Consider the following 27,814-nt stretch of genomic DNA (forward strand, 5'->3'; position numbering starts at 1 on the left):
ACATTCATCCACTCTTTGTTTTTTGATTAAATAATTTAATCCGTTTACATTAAATCTAATTATTGGTAAATAAGGACTTACTATTGCCATTTTGTTAATTGTTTTCTAGTTATTTTAGAGATCTTTTTTCTTTCTTCCTCTCTTACTATGTTTCTTTCTTCCTCATTTATTTTGTTTCTCTGTATACCTCTAGTAATAGTACTTTCTTGCTTTTTACTTTTTGTGTATATATTCTAGAGTTTTGCTTCATAATTACCATGAGGCTTATAAAAACCTTTTATAGCTATAACAGGTTATCTTAAGTTAGTAGCAAGTTAACTTTGATGGAAAATAAATCTTTATAATTTTACTTGAGTCTTCCACTTCGTTTTGAATTTCTGATGTTATACTTTACATATTTTTAAAATGCATGCCTTTTAACAAGTTATTCTGATTATTAAAATGTTTACTATTTTTATCTTTGAATCTTCATACTAAAGATATTAGATATTTACATATCACCATTATAGTATTAGAATATTCTAAATTTGACTGTCTAGTTAATTATAGCAGTAAGTGTTCTGTGCTCAGATGTTTTTGTGAAACTCATTCATTTAATTTTCTCTCAGATTAAATAACTCCCTTTAGCATTTCTTACAGATCTAGTGGTGATGAACTTCTTAAGCTTTTGTTTTTCTGCAAAATTATTTATCTCTCCTTCATTTCAGATAGATAGCTTTGCAGGATATAGTATTTTTTGTTGCCAGTCATTTTTTTACCCCTTCAGCAGTCTGCATATATCATCCCATTCTCTTCTGGCCTGTAATGTTTCTGTAGATAAGGCCTCTGCTGGACATATTAAAACTCCCTTTTATGTTACTTGCTTCTTTCTCTTGTTGCCTTCAAGACCCTATATTTGTCTTTTATCTTTGAAAGTTTGATTATAATGTGTCTTGAGTTAGCTTCATTTTCACTTAATCTACTTGATGTCTTTGTACATTTCTATACCTGGATATTTATATTTCTCTGGGTTTGGATACATCTATTTTTTTTTTAAAAAAAAGCTTTCTACCCCCCTTTATCTTTCTCCACCCCCTCTTGAATGCCAACCACTTGAAAATTTTTTCTTCTGATGGTGTCCCATTAATTCTGCAAGCTTTCTTCATTTCTTTTCATTATTTTTTTCCTCCTCTCACTCTATGTGTTTAAATAACTTTCCTTTGAGTTTAAAATTCTTTCTTCTACTTTATCAATTCTGCTGATAATACTTATTGCAGTTTTCATTCCAAGTATTGTATCTGCAGTTTTCATTCCCATCATTTTATTTTTCATCTCTAAGATTTCTGTTTTATTTTTAAATAAATAAAAAGCTCTGCTAACTTTCTAGTTCTGATGACATTGTTTTTCTCATTTTGTTTATTGTTTCTTCGTATTTTTTGAATATTGGTGAGCTTCATTAAAAAATTATTATTTTGAATTTATTGTCAGGCATTTTGTACATCTTCATCTCTTTAGAATCAGTTACTGATACTTTATTTTGTCCATTTGGTAGTGTCATTTTCCCCTAATTATTCATGATCCTTTGGGTCATGTGTTGATGCCCTACACATTGAAAAAACATTTTTTTCCAGTCTTTGCAGTATGGATTTGTCTGAAAATGCCTTCCAACAGTAAGCTTTTCCAGAGATTCTGGGCAGGTCGTTTGCTGTGGTCCTTAAGCCCATGACTCCTGTAGGCTTTTCAGTGCTAGGTGATGCCCTTCCCTCAGAACCACCATGGTTGGTGCAGTACCATACTGGAATTCCGTGGGTGCTGAGGCTTGTGCAGTGCCAGGGTATATCTGCAGCCCGTGGCTGCTGAAGCCTGCCAGTTGCTGAGGATTGTGCAGAAGCTATGATGACTGTACTTGGCTGGTGATGATGCAGGCCAAAGATTTTGCAGGGATTATGCATTCCCTCCTGGCACTGAGACAGGCCAGGAGGCTAAATTCATGGACAGCAGCCTGAATTCAGAGGCCTTAGGTGTCTTCCTGGTGCTGGGTTTTACTGTGGTGGGTCCAATACTAAGGACCAAGACAAAATCCTGTGCTCACTTCCCATCTTTCTTCAAGCTCATGATATATTTCTTTGCATTGCACTTCCTGGGGTTGGTGGAGGAATTAAACAGGTAATGTAAAATTCCTACCCTCTTCAGTTCATTTTTTCCTGTTATTATGCAACAACGAGGTACTGAAATATCCCAGCTGGTTTCCTTACCTCTTCTCAGGTAGTTTTGTGCACATATAGTTGTTCAAATTGATGTTTCCGTTGGGGGAATGGCAATCGCTGGAGGGCCCTATTCTGCCATCTAACTCGACTCAATCCTAAACAGATCATTTCTAGGTTGTATATATTGAAATGTATTATTTGGTATTATGAAACATAGACTAAACCAGGTTATTGGGTCAGCTGATATCATATGAATATCCAAATTCATTAAGATACAAGTCTCAGAGAAAAAAATAAATTTAATTTATATACACAATGAATCAGGTCATATCTAAATTCAGGAGATTCAAAGCGAGTGTATGGTAAATCAGTTTTCACAATAATAAGACTTTTTTTTTTGAGATGAGGTCTTATTATGTTGCCTAGGTTGGCATACAATGGCTATCGACAGGTTCAACGATAGTGCACTGCAACCCTGAACTCCTTGTTTCAAGCAATTCTCCAGCTTCAGTCTTCCAAGTAGCTGGAACTACGGGTTCCCAGCTAAGACTACTTAAACTTTTTGTGTATATATTTGTGTAGGTGTTTACAAATAAATGTGAATTTTATTAAATGACATATATTTTATATATAATCTATATACCTGAGTGAAGAAAGCCATGATAAATACATATCAAAGTGGAAAATAAACATACAATTTTGACAAGGCAACATTCAAACAAGAGCAAGCTGTATTTAACTATGTAATGGTTATATTCAAAGATAAAGTCAGAGCCAAATAAAAGGCAATATTTAGTTGCTAGGATGTAAAGTATAGAAGCATAAGGGATATAAGAACGAGGTCAGACTAAGATAAAGATGATTCCACAAAGGCCAATAGAAATTTCATTCAATATTTAAAATGTACCCAATACAGCCAAATATTTTATACCTGTAACCACTACTCCACCCCATTTTCCTATGGATGTTCAAAAGGAATTCCAAAGAGTGGAAGAAAAAATTATCTTGTAACAGTAAGTAGAGAGGAATGAGAAGTCATCTTTACAAAAAGTGCAATATTTGGTAGAGAGAGGAGATACTGCTAAAGCTGACTACAGAGTAGAAGTCATGTGGAAGACAGTCAGCACACTCAGTTTATATTTCCAATGATTCTTTGACCATGGTTGCCTATACCTCAAGTTTTGTTTAATAGCATACCTCAGCAACTTAATCTCTCTGTTGGTTGTTTCTTTTGTTGTTGTTGTTTGTTTGTTTGTTTTTCTTTTTTGATGGAGTCTTGCTCTGTCATCCAGCAGGCTGGAGTGCAGTGGCACAATCTCAGCTCAATGCAACCTCTGCCTCCTGGATTCAAGCAATTCTTGTGCTTCAGCCTCCCAAGTAGCTGGGATTACAGGCGCCCACCACCACACTCTACTAGTTCTTGTATTTTTAGTAGAAACAGGGTTTCATCATGTTGGTCAGGCTGGTTTTGAACTCCTGACCTCGGGTGATTCACTTGCCTCGGCCACCCGAAGTTCTGGTATCTCAGGCGTGAGCCACTGCACCCAGCCTATTTACTTTCTTCAAAAGTTAAAATTGGACAATTATATGTAGAGCCTTCCATATTATATTTCTTAAGAGGTGGAATATGGACAAGATTTATATATTGATAAAAATAGAATGATTGATCACACACAAACACATACATTTCCATGTATGCACTGAAAAAATAAAAATAGAAAACTTTAAATCTCATTATGTCTTTATTTTAGAGAAAATTTTCTTTGAGTTAAACAAAGTCCAATTAAAAGATGTGGCCGAGGCAACAAAGAGCTTGTGACTTAGACAGGAGTCAACTTACTTCAATTTCTTTGGGTTACAGTCATTAACATTTGCATATAAAACTTTCTACATAGATTATATGAGGTGTTTCAGTTCCAGACCTCGAAACAAGCATAGATCATTAAGTTACACCTTTATCAAGGTAAAAGTTAAATAGTTTGAAGAAAATGACAGGAATTCTCAGAGCATAATGTAATTTTAGAATTTAGCTTTAAACTTTCTGGTTTCTAAGACAGAAAAGAACAAAAGTAAAGAAAAAATTATTCTACATCCTCTAAAGCAGATCTATGGAATGGAGTTTGAAGTCATGGGCAAGGCTCTTCAGCTTTATACAAATTAAGTAATTTTTGAGCAAGCAAAGAAGTGATCACCAATGCCAAAACATGCTTCTACAACTTTGCTTCATTATTAGATGCACCTTGATTAACAAAACCCTGAGTTATTGGCATTTTTCATATATATAATTTATTATCAGAACTCTGAAGTAGTGCTAAAAATACAATAAAAGAAAAACACATCATATCAATTTCTTCAGAAATTCATAGGAAAAAATAAATTCAAAACCATTATCATCATATAGTTTAAGAAATAATTTTTTGCTGTCTCTCTGTCAGTCTCTTTCTCTGTCCATCTGTCTCTCTCTCTGTCTCTCCCTTTCTCTTTCTGTATCTTTGTCTCTGTCTCTCTCTCTCTCTCTCTCTCTCTCTGTATCTTTCTCTCTCTCTTGTCTCTGTCTCACTCTCTCCCTCCCTCTCTTTTTTTCTGAAGTAAGCTGAGGCAGGTCTAATAGAATCCATTACCAAGGCCTGAATTCTTAATTTTAGAAATCCCAGATCTGATCTCCATACAAAATCCTGTACAAAACTGGCAAGTTGATTTCTGGGCTTGGATACCTCATAGATATTACATATTAATAAAGATCTAACCCTGAACAAAAAATAAAAATAAATTTTTAATTTTTCTATCTGGACCCCAAATTGATAAACACATTCTAATATATTATATTTGGGAGTATTCTTAATGTATGAGAACTCATTCATGCCTGGTTTTTTTTTTAGAATGGACTACAAAATGGGACTACCTCACACTAAAATTTGCTTTCTCATGAATAGAGATGTCTAGTATGAGATGCATGGTTGAGGTTAATTTTTGTTTTGCATGTGATGTTCTTCATGAGTATTCACAGCAATCAGCTCTAAGCCAGTATTTCACAGAGTCTGGTTTCCAAAGTAATTTAATTCCTGTCTGTAAATAATAATTTGTTAGGAATACTAAAGGATAGTAGATTTGGAATAATTTAATTTCAAATCCTGTACTTCAAAAGTATGCTGGAGCCGATTTGTAGGTACCTAGCACTGAGGTCTTGTTCACTTTCACTCAGGTATGTTTAGTGTTTAGCTGTGGGAGAGAGAAATAGGTGGAGCTGGAGTTGTCTTACAAAGGATTGTGCAGTTTCAGTGCCTATACTGGCAAAAAAGGACCAAGACTAGGTGTCTACACTATGAATACAGAACCAGAGAAAGAACATTCCTTGACACAGTGCACTATCTTTGTTAGCTGCTTAATTTTTTTTAATCTAAAAACATGATATGTATTATTATTTAAAAGTTTGTAAATAAGTTTTACACTAGGGGGATCTCTTATATAGTCTATTTTATGAAGCCAAATTTTATCACTGAAAAATTATTTTAAATTATTCCAAAGAGATATTTAATTAAAAAAAAAGTTGATAAAAGCATGGGGAAGTGTTTGATGATATATATACATGAATATGTAACCTATATACAGGAATGAAGAAAGTCATAAGCCAAATACAAGTAGCTGCAGCTCTGAGTGTGGATACTGGAGATTTTGACAAGGGTAGACAGCAGTAGTCAATCTACCAGCTCTAGGAGAGTCAGAGATGAAGATAGACTCACCAAGCCATAGTACTGCCAAGGTAGAAGAGGCTGTTCCTTGGAAAGGGTAGTGTCTAAGAGCTTTCTGAAACCTTAGGCACACAAATATAAGGTACATCTAATCAATCCCAAACATAACTAAAGTATTAGAAGAAAAAATAACACAATACAAGATCCCACTTGAGACCTATCAAAACCTATCTTCACAAGTATTTTTAATTTCAAGTATATAGATATTAATACTTATAATGTAGATAGCACAGCAGTAGTCTACAAATCTGAGTTTGGTAAATATTTTATATTTCAGAGAGAAGAATAAGAATAAGGAGGGGGAAGGGACGGAGAGGGAAAAATGCAGAGTTGGGAAAGGAAAGGGGAAAGGGAAGGAGGAGAGGGATCAGAGTACTAAATATAGCTTCAGTCAGTCAAATATTCTAACTTTCTAACTTCTCTGTGTTTGGAAACTTCAGTTATTGGGATGGATCAGTCATTAGTGATGTTGTATGGCTTGAAGTTGACTGTATAAAACAGCAAACTCAAATACAAATTGAGACTTCAGTTTTCTTAATATTTCTCACAACTGATACCAGCTATGGTAACATTGTGTTAGAGTACCGCATAGTGGTTTCATTCAATAAGTTTTTTGAACATCTAATGTACTTGTCACTTGAAGCTATAGTAGAGTTCTACATTCAAAAGAAGTGCAAAAATACTGCTTTAGAGCAAGTTAAGCTATATAATTAATATATTGATAAATATATAATGTTTAAAATCTCCTTACATTAACTGACTGATCTAGAGTGTAAAAATATAATTGAAGTAGAAATCTATGTGAAGAAACGTTGTGTCAATCTGAACAGGATATGACAAAGAAAGGAGTCAAGAAAAAGAAGTTACGGAAACACACAATGACAGTGACTTCCCAGAACTGTGCTGGGGAGATGGTCTCACAAAAAAAGAGCAAAGGGAAGGTTTAATCTGGAGAGTGTAGATGCATTATGTTTAAGGTAAAAATCTCAGCCTAATTCTTCTAAACAGATCCCACCGTTAGAATTGCTTGATCACTAAGCAATATCCTGGCAATTTACTTTTCATTCCACATCGCATTCAAGAACAAATGTGAGTCAAGTCAATCTTAATGGTGCCTGATTTAATGTTTATTCAGGTATTTTTCACTTAAGATTAATAACTTGGGACTCTGGTTTATATATAGTTCTGTTAGTTTATGCCAGCTGGAGACTAAAATTGACACCCACATTAATAGCATTGTACCTACCGATGCTTTCGAACTTCTAAAAGTACATGGGAGGTACTTTTCAGGAAAGAGTTATGTGGAACAGCTTGACAGTAAAAAGGTTCTCTGTAACTTTTTTCTAACAATACACACTAGAGTGTGGAAATCAGGATAAGATAATTCTATTGAACTCTGCTCAATATGCCTTTTTTTCCTGAAGTAATAAAAGAACATCTGTAGCAGTCAATCTTGTCTATGGAGCAATTTCACCAAACAGATATTAAGAAAATCCTTTTTCCCCTTCCCTCTTTCTTCCAGAAACATTTATTGAAACCATGTAAATATTCCAGGCAATATAAGAAGAGCTGAAACTGCAGAGACTCATAAGTTTTAGTTCTATGTCTACTTTGACAAATACAGTGGACAGACTTGAAAAGTAAAAATAGTAACACATTGTTAAAATATATATAAGGCTGACAAATCAATTCTTCAGGGGAAAAGATGAAGATTGAGCAAGGTCTAGAGTCAAGCAAGGTCCCAGTTTATCAGTCTAAATGCTCTCAGCCAAAAAAAGACTCATTTTAGTACAAATCTTGTATTTGATTTTTTGGTATCTGTATGTGTTTTTTGTATATTTATGACTTTTGTTATTTGTTGACATCCTGTGAAAATATATCTGTCCGTTAAATGTGTAGATGTTCCCCCTATGGCAATAGTAGATAAAATCAAAGGCATAAATAATGAAAGAAAATGAACTAAATTTATAACTCATGTGGTCAGCTAGGTTTTCCAGAAATTGAAATTTATACTTATTTATATAAGGCTAAGCATATATAACAAAGCTTTTGAGGTAATCCAGTTCTCATGAAGCCTGATTTCCGAAACTACTATAATGTCAATAAATTTAAGGATGAGATGGTTTATTTCCTTTCTCTTCAGGGAAATATGCTTTATGCTACTGAATAGGGTATGAAGAATATGACAAAGGAAATTCTCCTCCTATAAAGTTGTATAAATTCTGAATCTAATGAGACAGTTTTACTCATACATAAAATAATATTTTTAACAGCTTAGAAAGTTGGCTGGAAAGAGTGATACAATTTTAGATTTTAATCTATAATTTCAAAGCATTTTCCTGATGAACTCTAAAGAGAATACAAGAGTGTACCAGCTACCAGAAAGCAAATATGAAAGAAACCCCTTGCTGACAAAGCAACCTTTTATCCTTGGTATTTTATCTATGTCCTAGAGGAGATTTAACAGGCGAAATGTCACTGTGGATCAAATGTCTTCCTTCTAGAGCTCATTTTATTATATCTTAATTTATAACATAAATTAATGTCCTTAAAAGTAATAAAGTTAACAAACAGGTAAATCAGATAGTGCAAAACAAACAAACAAAGAAAAACCCGTTAACTCTATGCTGATTTTCACATTCAGGGAGATTATGCAAAAGATCAAAGGGATTTAATGAGAAAAATGTTAAACTTAAAATATACAAGGTATGCATCATCTTACTTTGTACATATTTGCATTTAATTTTCATGGAGAAGGACTGTTTTATATTTCTACTCAGACACTGACTCTGGTTAGAAATATCATCTTTATTAAGTCTCAACCAGCCATCAAACAAACAAGTACATTTTTAAAATAGTATTCCCACCCTACAGGGTTCCAGTAAAGGAAATAATAAAGTAAAATATGAAAAAAAAATTGTTCTTTGAGAGGAAGAGACCTAATTAAGAGGAGGCCCTAACAACTCCATGGATTAATTGGGAGCCAACTGAGATAATTGGACCTATGGGAGTTTGATTACACCCATCATAAACTGCTTTTTTCTCAAGTATAGGTTAAATGTTTGATGCTTTAATTGGGTGTAACTGTACAATGAAAGTAGGGATCATATAGAAAAATTAATATTTGGGAAAGCGATCTCCTGAAGTTTTCTGGCATTGTTAGTAGCAACATTTTTTTTTTCAGATATGTAATTTTGTAGGTTTTTTGGAGCCACTTTCATAACAGTGTGGTTAAAATACTATCAACCAAAATATACTTATGCTATTAAAAGTTGACCTGTAGACCACATGTAGAGGCTTTGCAATTTGAAATTCAACAAGACCACACCTCTGCAATGGAAGTTAAAATGGGCTGCTGTTTTTAAAGATGATGTCCTTAAATGTTCATTGCAACAAACATTGGCTTTCAATCACATGGTTTTCCAGGAAATAGAACCACAGAATTGTAGGGCCTAAGGAAACCTCATTGATCATTTATCTGTCCAAACCTCCTATTTTTACAGTTGTGGGATCTGACATGAAGACAAAAGCTTGAAAGTTCTAGGTAAAAGCTAGGTTTTTATTAGGGGCTGGGAGATGTAGGGGCTCATCGGGGCAAGACAGGAGGGGGCAATTTCTTTTTGAAAATAAGTGACTGAAAAAGGAGCATCCATCTGCATGCATCTTAAAATCTTGTGCTTCTGCAATACTTTATAAACAAATCTCTATTGAGGGAGGTATGGAAGTGGAAAATTGAGAGTCACCTTATTTGCCCTGGGAAATAGGGTTGATGCATATTTTAATAGTGAAGATATATTCCTTTTGTTAGGATAAAGGCAGAAACAATATTAAATTATTATTATAGATAGAAAAGATACTACTCATATACTCTAAGTAGGCAAATAGATTAGCTTAAAGAATAGGGAGGAGGGTGAGGGATAAAAGACTACACACTGGGTACAGTGTACACTGATCTGGTGATAGGTTCGCCAAAATCTCATAAATTACCACTAAAGAACGTATCCACGTGACCCAAAACCACCAGTTCCCCAAAAACTGCTAAAATAAAAAACAGGATAGGTTTACTAGCAGCCTCTAGCATCTGTAGGTTTTAGTAGTATGCCCAAAAGTCTTAGACAAGCCACTGTTATCTCTTAAGAGGACAGATCTCTGAAAATGTACTGGATATTTCCTTTTCTCCACCTGCTTCATGCCTAGTAGGCTAACCATTTTAGACAATTTCAATAGGAGCCTCCTGCCCTCCAACTTTTGTGGGGGATCCAGATAATGGGTCATCAGCAAGTCATCAGTGGTGGACAGAAATACAAGTGGGAGTAATTAAAGATAAGTCATCGATGCACTGTTCTTGAAGTCAATCTGTCCCTCCAACAAAAGCTATAGCTTCTGCCAGACAGCCTCTTCTACTCATATAGCAACAGCTCTTTTTCCCATTCTGGCAAACTCTTCCTTCTTTGTCTTTTTGAGCTAAAAATCCACATTTTTGACTCTTCAATACTATTTTGAACACTGAAGCCAGAGAAACATTTCAAAAAATATGAATATGGTCACTGATAACTCCTAAATTCTAACCTAAGCTAAAAATTACAGGAGATTCTGGCTGCTTCTCATCACTCCAGGACCACCTGAGTTCACTCCTCCTACACACCTCTCAGGACTCAGCTTAAGTGTCACATTTTGGTACATCTACTATGTTCCAGTATGCCTATTGTATTCCACTATGTCTTCATAGCACTCACCTGAAATTTATTTTTATTTACTCATTTTTTTTTAAGAGAAGAGGTCTTGTTAAGTTGCCCAGTCTAGAATGCAGTGGCTATTCACAGATGCAATCATGATGTACTATAGCCTCGAACCCCTGTTCTCAAGTGGTCACCCTAGCTCAGCCCCCTCAGTAGCTGGGACCATAGATGTGCACCATTGCACTTGACTCATTTGAATCGTAATATAGTAATTTGTTTAATTAGCTTTTGATCTATAGGAGAATATGTTTCTTTTCCTCTTTCCTTTCTTCCATTCCTCCCTTCATCCCCTCCTTCATTTCTTCCTTGCTTCTAATCTTAGGTCATTGTCATTTAGTCTTTATTTCCCTTCAGTCTGTTCTTCTTTTTGTAAATAGTTTGCCATGGTTCCTGCCTTTCTGGATTTTACATTTGACAAGAGAGGCAGATATTAAACCATTAAGTACAATAGTAGTAATTCAATTACAATCATGATAAGTGCTAGGAGGACAAGTTTCAAAGTCATATACCATCTTCCTTGAATGAACATCAGAGCCTAAAACAGAAACTGGCAGATAATAAATTGACCTGCAGTGAGGTAAGGAGGCAGTGTAGAGTTTTGATAAAGAACATCAGTTGTGAAGTCAACTCGAATTAGATTCAAGTTTTGGACTCTAACTTTTGCTGCCTATATACATTAGGCAAATTGATTTATCTCCTCAATTCTCAGTTTTCCAATTATAAATGAGACTTACAAATTTTTCCCCATGGAATTATCATCAATATTAAATGAGAAAAAGTTACAGAAATCACTGAAAAGAGGCCCTGATAGACATGTTGTGCTAACATTATGGTAGTATTTTTAGAAAAGCAAAGACATCTCGGACTATGTGATAATTTTTAGAAAAAAGAACAACAAGCTCAAACATAAACCATTTATTTCTTTTCTATTTTTAGCAGACTATCACAATTTAAATTAACCATAATTAAAATTTCACAAAAACATGGAACAATTGAGATCTAAACACAAGGCATAAGGTAGCCAACATTCTGGCATAAGGAATTTGGAAAAAAATATTATATCAGCTTCAGAAATACAGCTTTATGTACAAGAAGCCACCTGGTACATGCAATAAAACAACTTTATTAATACAGTATGTTTCATGCATCAATCTGATCAGATTTGCTCTAGCAATCATCCTGTGTGCCTCAAGACACCTGCAGTAGGAGAAGAAATCATGTTCTATCCATTCTCAAAATTCCCATTTTTTGTGGCATCATTTGATGTTAATTTGCAATCCAAAGTTAACTCACATCTCATTATCATTGCCACAATTTGTTTGCATGCAAGTGTTCAATTTCTAGCTCATTTTTTCCTCATTTATAAAATTATCTTTGGATTATTTTTCAGTTTAGTAAATTGTAAGCAAATGAAAGCTGTGTGTTGTTCTTTCATATTATAGAGTCTATTATTGAAAAGTTTGCTTGAAATGTCTCTGAGAAAATTAACTCACACATTATTTGTATTTTTATTTTCTATATTTTATACCACATAAACTCCTACATAATACCCATAACATGGTATGAATCTTGGTTGAAATAATAATATTTCTAAATGTCACTAAGGGGCTCAAAATAAATATAATGTAACATTTTAATAAAATAAAAAATAAAACTAAGAAAATATCAAAGCAAATCTTACAAGTTGAAAATATTTTGATTTTTCATTCTCAAATATTAAACATATAATTTTTTAAGCAAAGCATTACAAAGCATACCAGTGTCATGCGGTTATCAATATTTACATTTGGCATATTAGAGTCATTTTAATTTCTCCATTATCTATATACAGGTCCACACTGTTTGGTGGAAAGTAAAACAGAAAAAAAAAAATGTCTCACAAGTATAGTTTCAGTCATTTAAATTTCATTGATTACAAAGGATACCAGCGACACTGTTAAGCTTGATTAGATGTGAACCTGAATAAATTAAGCTAAATGTATAACTGGTGGAATTTTACTTTTTATAATAGTATGTATCCATTCAACTACATGACTGATCCTAAGTCAGCCAGCAGGTGTGTATTCCATGTGTAACTCTCCATCACATCAAAGACAAAAGAAAAAGAAAATAACATGCTCAGGGCTTTCCAATAGAATTTTCTTCAATGGAAGAAATGTTCAATGGCTGGAAATGTTCCAGATATGTGCTGTCCAATACAGTAGCTTTTAGCCACATGTGGCTATTGAGCATTTGAAAAGTGCCAAATCTCACTAAGAATTGAACTTTAAAATTTAATTTAATTATAATAAACATAAATCTGAACAACATGTGACTAGTGGTTACTGTATTAGAAAGCAGAAGATGGTCTGCATAATTGTCCCTGGACCAATTTCTGTAATTTTTTTTTTTTTTTTAGATGGAGTTTCACTCTTGTCACCTGGGCTGGAGTGCAATGGCACAATCTTGGCTCACTGCAACCTCTGCCTCCCAGGTTCAAGAGATTCTCCTGCCTCAGCCTCCCGAGTAGCTGGGATTACAGGAACCTGCCACCAGGCCCAGCTAATTTTCGTATTTTTAGTAGAGATGGGGTTTCACCACGTTGGCCAGGCTCGTCTCGAACTTCCGACCTCAGGTTATCCACCTGCCTCAGCCTCTCAAAGTGCTGGGATTACAGGCATGAACCACCGCACCCAGCCATTCTTGTAATTTTTACACTAACATTTGCATTGAGAAACAAGACAATTATGTCAGGAACATATTCATAATAACCTGCTTCAACCTGCAGACTACAACCCTTCCTGAGTCTCTTTAGTTATATTCATAAGGGACTAAAGACCACAGGGCACAGACTTGCTATTAGGAGAGCCAACATCTGACTCACCCAATCTTCACCTGGTGGAATAAAAAGCCAAAGCCACCTTGCAAGCCTCACATGCTTGCAGTGTCCCTATGTGAATCATCTTCTGCTTCTGTGTTGAGAGGAAGAAAGCAGCTCCCAAACAGATGGTTTATCATCATGCAGAAGAAAGAGGGGGGAAATGATGGAGTCACTTCTTTCTCCTACTCATCTACTAGATTTCTTTTTAAAAAAAAAAACTGGAGGGAACTCATCAGCAAATTTTCAAAGTTATTTAACGTATGAGCAAAGCATAGAAAATGAACAGATTGAGGTGGCTGTGCAGTGTGTTTATATTTTAGTCCTACTTTTTCTATAAAAGAAACCCATGTATTTATTGTGCTTCATCAAGGTACCCACATTTGGGCATTGGTTAGCCCTAGAGTTTTCATATCGATCCCTCAAGGTGATTTACAATACCCCAAATGACGTATTGTTATTATCACCTAAGCATTAAATTTGCCTCCATTCAAGTAAAATCAGTACTCAGTGAGCAGTAATTCTGTTGTGTATAATTACAATTATCCCTGTCCTCCTAACTTTCAGCCAGTGTGCACACTTGCTCACCTTCAATCAGACAGCTTTGTTTTATTAATATCTATTCAAGTTTTGGCACTTGGTTCCCTGGAAATTTCATCCATTTTATCAACTAGCTTGTTACTTTTCTTCATTTGATTTAATTTGGATATTATTTTCTAAGTATATGACATTGAAATCTATTATAATTATCAGAATCTATCTGCATGATGATTAAGTTCCCATTTTTTATGCTGATTACTGCTAATGTTTCACAAAAGAAAGTGCATTTCACCTGAGTTGCTTTGATTTAAGGATTATGAGCTAACACAGTGTTTCTTTTAAAAATGACATAACATTTGTTTGCTTTTTAAAAAGTATCACTTTTGAAGAATAGAAAGTGGGATAAAGAGATTTATTAGTGTCTCAGGAAGCATGTAGTAAAATTAAATTACTTCACGCTTTCCATATGCCTAATGTTGCTTTCAGATTTGTGTGGAGTGTACGTATAATTTATTGTCCCAAATAAGACCTTTTCAAGAGCAAAACAAGGCTTTGTTAATAATTAAGCTGGACCAGCAAATCAGGACGGAATGACCCTGGATTCAAGCATGCTTGGATATATATCTGACTTTCAAACAACACAGGTTTGAGCTGTATGGGTCCACTTGTACATGGATTTCCTTCTGCCTCTGCCACCCCTGAGACAGCAAGACCAACCCCTCCTTTTTCTTCTCCTCCTCAGCCTACTCAGTGTGAAGATGATCAGGATGATGAGCTTTGTGATGACCCACTTCCACTTAATGGATAATAAATATACTCTTCCTTATGGTTTTCTTAACACTTACTTTTATCTAGCTTACTTTATGTTGTAGGAATACATATAACGTACACAATATATGTTAATTAAATTTTTAAGTCATTGATAAGGCTTCAGGTCAACAGTAGGCTATAAGTAGTGAAATTTGAGGGGAACCAAAAGTTATACATGACTTCTCAACTGTGTAGTGTTGGCACCCCTAACTCCAACGTTATTCAAGTTTCAACTATGTTGACCCTTTAGATGGAGACTGACAAATGCGAATAGATCCAAGCCTTTCCTGAGCACCCCTATGTTACAAGGGGACCTATTATCAATATAAAGGAACTTACATCCACCATGTTGGAGGCCCCATGCAACTGCTTCTGTTTTTGTCTCAGGTCTTTTGACACGTTGCTGTTGTTCAGGATCTCGCTCTGTTTACCCTATTCTTTAAAATGTCATTACCAAATTCCATTTCAAAAATACTCTCCCCTCTTTAATCTTCTACTGAAATATTCCTCTCTTCCCAACATCATCACCAGTAACACTTACAAAAATAATATTTTTGGCCCCTGGGTTTGCACTGTAGTTTTAGCCTCTCATTGTAGCTCATGAATATTTCTTCAAGTTGTATTAACTATTTGCATATCATTCCTCTATTATGGCAGGAATGAGGGCTCTTCCAACGTTTGTACTTACCATGTGACCTGTCACAGTGTACCTCAACATCCTGTTCACTAAGTTAAAAAAAAAATAGTGAAGAAGTAATGGAGAAAGTTTGAAATTACATAAGAATTACATTGAGGTTATATAACTAAACCAATATATTGTTTTCTATGTGCCTGGCACTTTGATAAATGCTCTAAAATATTATTTCATATAAGTCCAGACTACCCATATGTGACATGCCAATGATAAAGCTGAGATAAGGAAAATTCATTGCTATGTCCTTATTCATAGAAGTACTAATTGGGCAAGCTGGAGTCAAACTCAAGCCTATCAGATTTTTATGTTGTTAGTGCAATAATGTGACGAGCAGCCCCATGGTGCTTCATCTAGTCACTTCTGATAACATAAAACATCTTCCCTGGGTGGTTGATCTCTACTTTCTGTTTATCCTTTTATTTACAACATAGGTAAATCAATTTTAGTTTCCTTCACATTTTCTCATGTTCATTCAGGATTTGAGCATTATTCTGACAAATTCAGCTACTCTTTTCTATTTATCTTAGGTTTATTTCCAGTTTATTCTATCAATATTTCATGTTTTTAAATATTAATCTCTCAGAGTTCCCTATGCAATCTCCTAGATTTTGGTAACTATTTTGGTATCTTTTTTCTCAGCGAGATTGTTCATATTTCTGCAGTTCAATGACTTGTTTTTTGTTTTTTGTTTTTTGTTTTTTTTAACATTTCCATTCTCCTTGAGCAGTATTTCATTTCTGAAAAATCACCCAATCAAAGAAAATGAAATCACCATCTCATAAAAATGTTTGCATTCCCATGTTTATTACAGTATTGTTCGCAATAGCCAAGATATAGAAACAACCTAAGTGTCCACTGAGAGATGAATGCATAAACGAATCTGTGGTACATGCATACAATGGGATATTATTCGGACCTAATAAAGAATGAAATCTTGTCATCTGCCACATTGGATAAGCCTGGAGGACATTATGCTAAGTGAAGTAAGCCAGACAGACAAAAAATATATATTGCATGATCTCACTTATATGTGGAATATTTAAAAATATGTCCAATATGGCTGGTGCGGTGGCTCACACCTGTAATACCAGCACTTTGGGAGGTGGAGGCAGGCAGATCACAAGGTCAAGAGATTGAGACCATCCTAGTCAACATGTGAAACCCCGTCTCTACTAAAAATACAGAAATTAGCTGGGCGTGGTGGCGTGCTCCTGTAGTCTCAGCTACTTGGGAGGCTGAGGCAGGAGAATCACTTGAACTTGGGAGGTGGTGGTTGCCGTGAGCCAAGATCGTGCCACTGTACTCCAGCCTGGCAACACAGCGAGACTCCATCTCTCTCTCTCTCTCTCTCTCTCTCTCTCTCTATATATATATATATATATATATATATATATATATATATATCTCCAGTATATAGAGCTAGAGAACAAAACAGTGGTTACCAAGTGTGAGTAAAGATGGAGAAATAGGGAGCTATAGGTCAAAGGATATAAAGTAGAGGTATGTAGAACAATCAATCCAGAGATCTAATGTATAACCTGACGACTATAGGTAATAAAATTGTACTGTGTATGAGATTCATTGTAAACAATTATGTTTTAGCTGCTCTAGGCACACAAGAAAGGGGTACCTATGTGAGACGATGCATATGTGTGATTCCTTCATTATAGTAACCACTTCACTATCTTTATGCATACCGTAACATTAAGCTATATACCTTAACTATAGACAATCAAATTTATTACAGAGTAAAAGGAAAGTTTGCTTATGGAAGCAAATCTATTTTTTTTGCCTAATTTTATTTTTTAAATCATATTTCCAAAGACATGGTTTTATATTTCATTAGGAGCAGCATCTGCTTCTTGCTTTGGAAAGCATGTCATATGAGGCTGTGCAGAGCATTAAAGAACACAAGCAACCCAGGTGCAAATCCTGACTGCATGACTCTGCTGTTGCCATTCTTTAAGCAACCAGATGCTACCTGTCTTAGAAACAGGTCCATTCTCTCTGATTAGAGTGCCATTCTTTCAGATTCCCATGTGGCCAGATTGCTCTTTCCTTGGGATATTCACTCAACAGCTATTTTTTTCAGTGACTTTCAAGACCATCTATTTAAAAATGACCCCTTCCCACTTTACTCCCTAGTCAATATTCTTACCTTACAATTCTCCATGATACTTATGAGTTTCAGTGCAATATATATATCTTATACATTTATTTCTTAGGTTTCCTCGACAATAGAATATAAGTCCTAGGAAAGCAAATTGTTTTTATTTAGCTCAGTGCTTTATCTCCAGTGCCTAGGACAGTACCTAGTACATGGTAGATATTCAATAAATATTTTTTTGACTGAGCAAATTTTGAAAATTGTGTTTTTATTAACCTGCAGTTTAGAAGACCAGTAACAAAGCCTTAACTGAAGTAATTGCATGAAGCTGTAATTGTGGAGTTTGAAATCAGACTAAAGACTGTGGGATGGGGGTGGGGATTGAATTAAAATTAACTAACAAATACTCAAACAGAAAATGACTTTCAGTGTATTAGCTGAATGAGTGTAAGTCATTCTACATTCCGCCTTTAATGGCAACAACTGTACTAGGATTCACCTCTTGCAGGGCAAAGTCAAAACATGGATTTAATCCAATTTTTAATCAGCTGTACAGATGGGTTTATTTCACAAATACGCTATGCTGCACAGATGGAAGTTCCTGAATGCCTGACAAGGTGTTAAAATAGTTACTGATATTACAAAGGAATTAAAAATCAGCATACGAAATTATAATTAGTAGAGATTTGGTCTCTGAAGAGTTTATTAACTTAGCACTTATATTTTGTCCTTGGCACCAAAATAATACATTTTTGTGAAGAAAATTTACAAGTACACGTTAGGCTTATATGACCTTACATTTTTACATGAATTATTTTTTTGGCATGTAAGGACCTTGTGACTTCTATAAAATAATAAACTAGAAAAATATATAAATTCATGTATTTTAAAAGGTATTTTTGAGATTTGGATGCTTTAAGTGTCATCCTATCTAAAATATAATGATAAAAGCAATACTTCAATCATGAAACTGGCACATAAGTAATGAACTTACTTTAGTTACATAGTAATTCATTTCAATAACATCTATCACATAATAATCAGGAAGAAATGGCTGCATCTCGGGCTCAAACAATCAAAAGCCTCTAGGCACTCTGAAAATCTGCCCCAAACACCTGTGGTTCCTTATTAAGAGCTTATTTTCTTCGTGAAAAAGAACAACTATTAAAGAGATAAGATGCTTTAATTATTTTGTCCAAGTAAATCTCAATATATCAAACTTCTTAGGTTCAGAATTTGGTATTTCAATTCTCTCCAATTTTTCTAACATGAACCTATTAAAACTTGCCTGGTGAGTCCTTCCCTCTTTCCTTCCAGCCCCACTCTATCTCCTCTGCCAATTGCGGATATTGTTAAGAATTTACAAGGATTTTATTCATGAAATGAAAAAATCCTTAATTCCTACAAACTTGGAATTGGAAGAGTTTTAATGGCACAAGCATACCTAATGTATTTTTAAATTTACATTAAATAGTTTATTAAACATAACTTTTTCCTAGTTTAACAAAAGAACTAAGAAAGCAAGAGAGAATGCAGGAGAGATGGCTGTCAGCTGGCAGATTGATTTTTTTCAGTGGGGTATCAATCACGGTAATCTCTAGAACTAGGTGGCCAATGTGGTAGTCACAACACGTGATTAACGACCACTTGAAATGTGACTAGTCGGCCGGGCGCGGTGGCTCAAGCCTGTAATCCCAGCACTTTGGGAGGCCGAGACGGGTGGATCACGAGGTCAGGAGATCGAGACCATCCTGGCTAATACGGTGAAACCCCGTCTCTACTAAAAAATACAAAAAACTAGCCGGGCGAGGTGGCGGGCGCCTGTAGTCCCAGCTACTCGGGAGGCTGAGGCAGGAGAATGGCGGGAACCCGGGAGGCGGAGCTTGCAGTGAGCTGAGATCCGGCCACTGCACTCCAGCCGGGGTGACAGAGCGAGACTCCGTCTCAAAAAAAAAAAAAAAAAAAAAAAAAAAAAAAAAAAGAAATGTGACTAGTCTAAACTGAGATATGTGCTCTAAATGTAAAATACACATTATATTTCAAAAGAAAAAAATTCAACAATGTCATTGATATTTTCGTAGCAACTTCCTGCAGAAGTGATGTAGGCATATAGGATTAAATTAAAATATTATTAAAATCAATTAATTAATTACACTTCATTTTCCCCATTCCTTTTACTTTTATGAACATAGCTACTAAAAAAATTAAAATTACAAGTGTGACTCACATTTGTGGCTCAAATTATAATTCTATTTTACACCACTGGTCTAGAGTTCATTCAGAGAGAATATCTCAAGTACGGGAGTGTGTCCTGTAAGAGGCAATTATACATAACTTCAGATAAATAAGCTTGCTTTTCTGTCATATGGTAATGGATATTATTAATATTTCTAAATTAATGACCCACTATTCAGCTGTGGCTCATTTAACATAAATTAATCTAAACAATTTCACATTTATGTGTTTTATTTTTGTTTTTCCCATTGCAAGAAAACAAACTTTTTGTAAAACAGCAAGGCAGGTCTACAACTAGAATCACAGCAGCTCCATAGGCCGTTTAGCTCATTTAAGGTCTTACTTGCTCACAGATTTCTACTTCTCTCTGCATGCTACTTCGTCTTTTTTATCTAGTACATATCTTCTTGACTCCTCACTGTTTTAGTTCTTGTTTCTCTCAGCTTTGGCCATTACATCGCCAGAGTGCTGTTCTCCAGACTCTGCATGTGAATTTCTTTTCTTTATTGCTTTTGTTCCCAGTGTTCTCAGCCAATTCTTTATTTCATAATTTGCATTCCATAGAGAGGAAACCTGATGGTCCTTGCTCATCTTGTCCTATCCTTCCATAGCTGAAAGGTGACTGGCTAGGCTTTGTATGCTGGAGCCAAGAGAGACTAAGTCACCTTAACAGACACCTCAATCATACTGTAACCTAAAGTATAAGCAGAATAGTACTTCTTAAAGGAAGGCAGGTATATTGTGAACAATGTCATGAACAATAGAAGAAATTAAATCAACCTAATTGAAACCAATGTATAGTGTCTCCTACCAAAATCAGAAACTGATATTTATAAAAAGTATGTACAGATTTTAATGGTTATTATTTTAGGGTAATTCAAATTCATTTACAAAACAAACAAAAAACAAACACACAAAAACACTCCATATATATTACAAAATAAACAAACAAAAGGAATGAGACGATCTTGCTGTTATACTTAGCAATGCATAATGTTTGTATTTGACATTATCTATTCTTTTCTCTAAACATTATGCATCCTCTATTTCTTATATATTTAAGGATTTCCTTTAGGTACAACACAGCAGTATTAAAATACCTTTAATATTATCAAACCGTATATAAAGTCACATATTTATTTCTTTTAAATTCATTTTAATGATTGCCACATCCTTGAACATGATTTAATTTTACCTAAGGGCTGAAATATAACAGAATAAATCTCAAAATTCAAAATGGTAAAATGGGGTTAAATAATTGAGAAAACCTTCATAAACAAGTTAGATTATACATAAACTTGATTAAGGAAAGAATAGCCATATAAAAATTATGTACCGTAGAAGTTTATCATACATATAGTTTATCACACATATGTTGAAGATGCTGTTTACCTACCTCCAGAGCCGCTCTTGTCTTCCCCCTTAGTAATAGTACTATAATGTTGAGCAAGGTACATTGCCACCAGATGTAAAAGACTACACCTACCAATATCCCTTACATTTAGGTATTACCAGATGCCTAAATTTGGGTCGATAGGCTATTAGCAGAAATATTTTATGAGACATCTGAAATTTTTCTTTAGAAAAGGTTAGTTTTACCTGTTTTTTTTCCTTTGTGTTTTACCTACTTGGATTGAAGAAATGCAGTCTAGAGTTATAAAAATCCTCCTAGGACCTGCGGTGAATTTGAGAATGAAAGCCATGTTCCAAGACATTGTCTCAGTACTCTGGCACACCGGGAAGCAATCCAGAAACCCTGGACCATACATCTTCAGACTTAATTTACATTCAGGTAAATAACCCTCTATATATCTTAAGTGAGTCTTATTTTGAGTTTTTCTATTACATGCAGCTGAATCTGTTGACAGAGTGTTACAAATGTTAAAACCATGTTCTTATTTTAATTCATGCAATTTCCTCAAAGACTTATAAATGTAAAATCCTTCCATAAGTGTCTCCATAGATGTGTATTAAAACAATCAAACTAGCAACATTTTATATTTGGTTGGGCATACACCTTATCAATACAAAACAATTTAGATTGTAAATATTATTTTTATATAAATAGCCCAGTTAACATATAGTCCTGAGGTAAATAAATTACATTGCTCTTTCCAAGAGAGAAATCATATATAATTGCCCTGATCATACTTTATAAACTATCAAAAAACTCTAAATAATAAACTTCTGTATTTTTTTAACTTTAAAGGGTTCTTCTGCATACAATCTTTCCCTTTTATTTTGGAAATTTCTCATTAGTAGTTCACTATTATTAAAAGTTATAAACTTAACACATGTAAAAATTCTAATATTGTATTTCTTTCTTTAAAAATCAGATGATGCTAATCACAGTTTTTACACCTACTTTATTCAGTTAACAGGATAGCAACTTCATTAGCCATGGCATTATTCTCCAGAAGTAAATAACTTTTCATCTAGAGTTAAACCATGTTTTATATATCCATTGGATGTTATAGGTTTGTCTAATGTTTCACTAAAATAAGCCATAATAAAAAGTAAATAAACCCTTGTCTGTATCATCTACTATACCTCTAGAAAACTGATGAGTGAAATTTTGAGTTAGAAGACTTGAGTGTTTTTAGTATGAATACTTTCAAGTTGATCTGTTGGAAGAGTGTATTATTTTACAGTCCTCTTCACTGTACCTTTACTCAAACAGGTCACTTAACAATTTCTTTTTATTTTACTGATGATAATTTTGTTTTAATTTACGTTTAGTGGATTAATAGATTTCTCTTTACTTTTTGATGTAAGAGAAGTAGAGATATCCTAGAAGCATTTACCACAGAGAATGTATATTGATCAAAACAAGAAAAGTGTCATGGTTTTCAATCCACTTCAGGTAATTTCATTCTATGAATAAGTCATAGGATATCAGCAACATTAAGGTGACATTTCTGCATATCTATCTTTTGGCTGTACCTCCTTTTATTTGTTAATCCAGCAGAAAGTTGTTGACAAAAAAGGTGAGTATTAATTCACTCTTCCACCACGTTCCCCAATTGAGGAGCGTCACTGAGTAGGGCATGTATGGATCACCCTACATCTTGATTTTTACACACTGATTATTGTGAAGATTTTGTGGGTTTTTCCAAAAATAAAAAAAAGAATTTACTGCTTGAGACTCTTATTTATCCTACTAGGAAGAGATAGCAGTGATCCATTTTGGAGTTTTAAAAATAATATTGATAGAAGTATAATATTGCTATAAAACAACTGAGTAACAATTTTGCCCATAGAGCACTGCCCAGCAATTAAATGATTACTTTATGTTCCATTATCTCATTTAATTTATTAGTTCCTTATGGAGCAAAATTTGAATATTCATATTCATACTGTTCTGATAACCTAATCAACGTTCCCCTGGTTACATGGCTAATTAGCACCGATAGCAAATAGGTTGAATGGGCAATATCCATTCCTCTCACTTTCCTAATAGAACCCTGGTAACCCTGGTATTATTTGAGCTGTTTACCTATGTTACATACAGCAACATACATCAAGGAAAGCTGGGCACAGTTCCCTTGAGAAACCAATTTCTCATGAGAATCAGCCATGTGGCATTGCCATGATGATCACCTCCAGTCAAGAATTAGGTCCATTATGCAAGCTGACCCAATAGAATCCAAGGAGAAGGCTTATGCTAGGAGGGAAAGCTTGCTTTTATAGACTCCTATGCATCAAGAAAACTGTCCCAATTGTCACTTGCATTCATCTCGAATGAAACTGATGCTGGATGGCAAAATATAGAAGAAGAAAGTTCTATTTTCTCAGTGATATTATTGAGCTATTGATCTGATTGCATCAAGATATTTAAGCGAAGTACACATTTTCTTATTTTTAAAAAGGCAGTTTAATTCAAATTTTCTATTACTTGTAGCCAAAATCATCCAATTTGTACCCCTGGCCTATCTTTCAACTGCACTACCCTGCAAGAAGGCAGGACTAGCTTTCTTTGGAAAATATCTCATTTGGGTAACTGTATAGTTTAAAGGTAGCAAGTACCTTGGAAGCCCTGACAATTAAGACAGACATTATACAAACAGTAAAGTCGTTTGTATTTGAGAAAATTTAACCTTGATTAAACTTCAAAGAAAAGAAAGGAGATAAAAAAATGCTCATCATGCATATTAAGGAGAAGAAAAAATAAAGCACAACTGATTATGAATCACAAGAGATGTCGAAGCATTGCACTAAAAACTACAAAGAAGATAATACACATGATAGTGACAGATTCACAAAAACAAATCAAAATAATATGTATCCAACATCTTAACTAAGCTTCTCTAAATGACAAAAATTTAGTCAAAAAGCAATCCTGACCTTGAATAATTTAGGTGGGAAGTAGAATAAATTATGGATTCCTAGTCTGCGCTTATTTTTGTGTGCAGTTAATCACAAAACCCTCAACTCCATGCAGTACAACTTGGTGTGACTCTTGTCTTTTTTTTTTTTTTTTTGAGACGGAGTCTCGCTCTGTCGCCCAGGCTGGAGTGCAGTGGCCGGATCTCAGCTCACTGCAAGGTCCGCCTCCCGGGTTCGGGCCATTCTCCTGTCTCAGCCTCCTGAGTAGCTGGGACTACAGGCGCCCGCCACCTCGCCCGGCTAGTTTTTTGTATTTTTTAGTAGAGACGGGGTTTCACCGTGTTAGCCAGGATGGTCTCGATCTCCTGACCTAGTGATCTGCCCGACTCTTGTCTCTTTAGACATTACCTCTGATGCACAAATTTAAGACAGTACACAGTAAAGAACACAGGACTTTTTATATGTGAGCCTGTATTGTTAATATTTTTCCATAGTGAAGACTTTTCAAGAAAGTATATGTTAAGACAACACTGAATCTGGGCCAGGCACGGTGGCTCATGCCTGTAATCGCAGCACTTTGGGAGGCTGAGGCAGGTGGATCACCTGAGGTCAGCAGTTCGAGACCAGCCTGGCCAAGATAGCGAAAGCCCATATCTACTAAAAATACAAAAATTAGCCGGGCATGGTAGGGTGTACCTTTAATCCTAGCTACTAGGAAGGCTGAGGCAAGAGAATCGCTTGAACCCAGAGGACGGAGGTTGCAGTGAGCTGAGATCACACCACTACACTCTAGGATGGGTGACAGAGCAATACTCCATCTCAAAAAAAAAAAAGAAAAGAAAAAGAAAACAAATAAAAAGACAACACTGAATCTGTATTTGCTACTTTAATTTAGTAATTATTGAATGATACTTTTGAATCATAACCCAGCACTTTCCAAACGTAGCTGACCTTCTGAATAACCTAGAGAGAATTTTTCTTCCCCTCCATTCAACCAGTTGGCGACCCAGTGCCATAACTACTTATTTTTATGTGGAATATAGGCCTTCTATTTTACCTATGACACAGTAATAAAGTTTTTAATATGAAAGTATATCAAGGTAATTAATCCACTTATTAAAAGAGGAGAGTTCTCTAAAGATAAAGGTATAGAAGTTGATATTATATAACCTTTTTGTACCCTCACTTGGGCTCATGTTTGAAACAGGGAACAGTGTGGGCACAGGATACCTAGAGTTTGTGCACATTTCTGTTGTACTGTACTGATATTTAGCAAGTGTCTTAGTCCGTTTTGTGTTGCTAGAACAAATACCTTGGGTTAGATAATTATAAACACCATAATTTATTTCTTCACAGTCTTGAAGTCCAAGATCAAGGCACCAGCATCTGATGAGGGCCTTCTTGTTACATCCTCACATGGTGGTAGGACAAGAGAGAGCCAAGGTCTTCCATAATCCCTTTTTATAATGGCATTAACCCATTTATGGCATCAGAGCCCTCATCAACTAAATCCCTCTCAAAAGGCCTCGCCTCCCCACTCTGTTACATTGCAGATTAAGTTTTCAACACATGAATTTTGAAGCGGATACATTCCAACCACAGCATTAACCTTGGGTAAGTTATATGATTCACTTGACTTTCTCCTGCCTCATGTATAATATAGAATAATAATATACATGTAATAATAATTGATGGTTAAGTTGAATAGTATTTGTAAAGGCATTTATCGTGATGTCTAGTATGTTCAGTATCTTCCTATTGTTCTAATATTAGGTTTTGGAATTGGCATGCTAGCTCACTGACTTCCACTCCGAATTTCAGGTTGAAACTTCAGTCTATCATCTCCCAGGGTACAAAGCTAAACAGTATTACAGTATTCTTTTTTTTTTTTCTGGGCTCCAAGTCAATATCTTAAAGGCTCAAGGGAAAAGTCAAAACAAAATAAAACAAAAACCATCCAAACAAACTTAACTCATCCTACTACTATCCTCACAGCAGTATTGTAAAAATCAATGGTCCATCCCTGTTGTTTTTTCTATTTATTCTTTCCTCTTTCCCAGCAACACAGGACTCTGGCACAATTTCCTACAAGTAAGACTTCCAGTCTGACTAGCACATGTAGAATTGTCCTGATTTTCTAAAAATCCACTTGATTTAAGAAAATCTAGCACATGTAGAATTGTCCTGGTTCTCTAAAAATCCACTGGATTTTAAAAATCTCTCTGTTCTTCTTTTTCTCCTGGAGCTCAACCAGAAATCTCAGCAATCCTAAACCCTCACGCAACAGTTACAGCAACAAACATCTCCCACTTGCAAGTCGTTTCTCTGTGTCAATGTCGAACCAAGATGTTTATAGATACTGTCTTCTTTAATCTTCACAAAATCTCTATGGATTATATGGGTAATTCAGCCCCTCAGTAACTGGCTCAAATTCAGCAGGGTGAAATCTGACAAAATTGAGATGTGAATCAGTGTTTGACTTCGTAGCCTAGGCTCTTAACCAGCACCCTTTCACTTCAAGGCAGTCTCCTCCATGGCTAACAGTTTCTATTAACCAGGCCACTAACATTGCAAGAACTTCTATTTCAATCAGTTTCTGCTGTTTTAGTGCATATTGAGACCATTCTTTCCTTGGCTACTGGGCAAACTTAAAAGTTTACCTCCAGCTTATCAAAAGAATCTGTATACAATACGGCACAAATCTATCCAAGGTGGGTTTATTTTTTTATTTTTATCGCAGCTAAGCAGTTTTTTGCTCAGAATCTAGCTTTTACTTAAGAGCAATCAAAACTACTTTAAATCTCCAAAATAGATGATATATATTTTCTGACCCTGAATATATTCTCCATTAGTAAAGCAAAATTTAAGATTACAACTTCCTCTCAGCACTATGTATCACTGCTTTATGCTCTATTGGTCTTACTAACATTTATCAATTTCTGTAGACCATATAATTAACTTATTTCTTTTGTACAATATCTGGCATCACAAAAGATAAGCTCCATAAGAATAGAATTTTTGTCAGTGTTTGCTGATATATTCTTGCATCTAGAACTCTTTCTGGCATATACTTGGTGTCTAACAAATAAGTGAACAGTGTACAAACTGTGCTATTCTTCAGCAAAAAAAATCTGTCTATTTGAGTAAGGCTAAAGGCTAGTTATCAATATTGTTGTCAACCAAGATTATTTCTAGGGCATCTATCTTCTAATGCAATATCTGGGTTGCAGGGTAGTTACGAGGTAATGCTAAACTTTTTTAAGATGGCTTTACCAATTTTTGTTTCCACAATTAATAAGAAATTTACTGAAGCCACATGCAGACCACTTAACAATGTCAGACATATATATATATATACTTTTTTTTTTTTTTTGGTCAATCGAGTAAATGTAAAATGGTATTTCACTGTGGTATTACTTGACATTTCTGTAATAAATAATAAGGTGGGACAGTATTTTATATAGTTATAAACCTTTATGCTTTCTCCTTTGTAAACATTTTTTGGCAATTTTTTCCCCAAAATATTTTATTTTCTTCTTATTGATTCCTAACAATTCATAATATGCTTTGG

The 27,814-nt window shown here is 34.8% G+C and overlaps 1 protein-coding gene and 1 long non-coding RNA gene across 10 annotated transcripts in view; one reads left to right on the top strand and one right to left on the bottom strand.

The window, feature by feature from the left end:
- PCDH9 (protocadherin 9) overlaps positions 1-27,814 on the bottom strand; it is a 956,768-nt gene that overhangs the window by 478,139 nt on the left and 450,815 nt on the right. The gene's annotated exons all lie outside the window — the stretch shown is intronic.
- The window catches only part of LOC135968117 (uncharacterized), a 113,769-nt gene continuing 110,528 nt past the window's right edge, over positions 24,574-27,814 (top strand). The window contains exon 1 of the long non-coding RNA XR_010582615.2: positions 24,574-25,857. This is a non-coding gene — a long non-coding RNA (uncharacterized lncRNA). The remainder of the gene's footprint in view (positions 25,858-27,814) is intronic.

The sequence above is a fragment of the Macaca fascicularis genome, chromosome 17, assembly GCF_037993035.2.
Source record: "Macaca fascicularis isolate 582-1 chromosome 17, T2T-MFA8v1.1".
Lineage (NCBI taxonomy): Eukaryota > Metazoa > Chordata > Mammalia > Primates > Cercopithecidae > Macaca > Macaca fascicularis.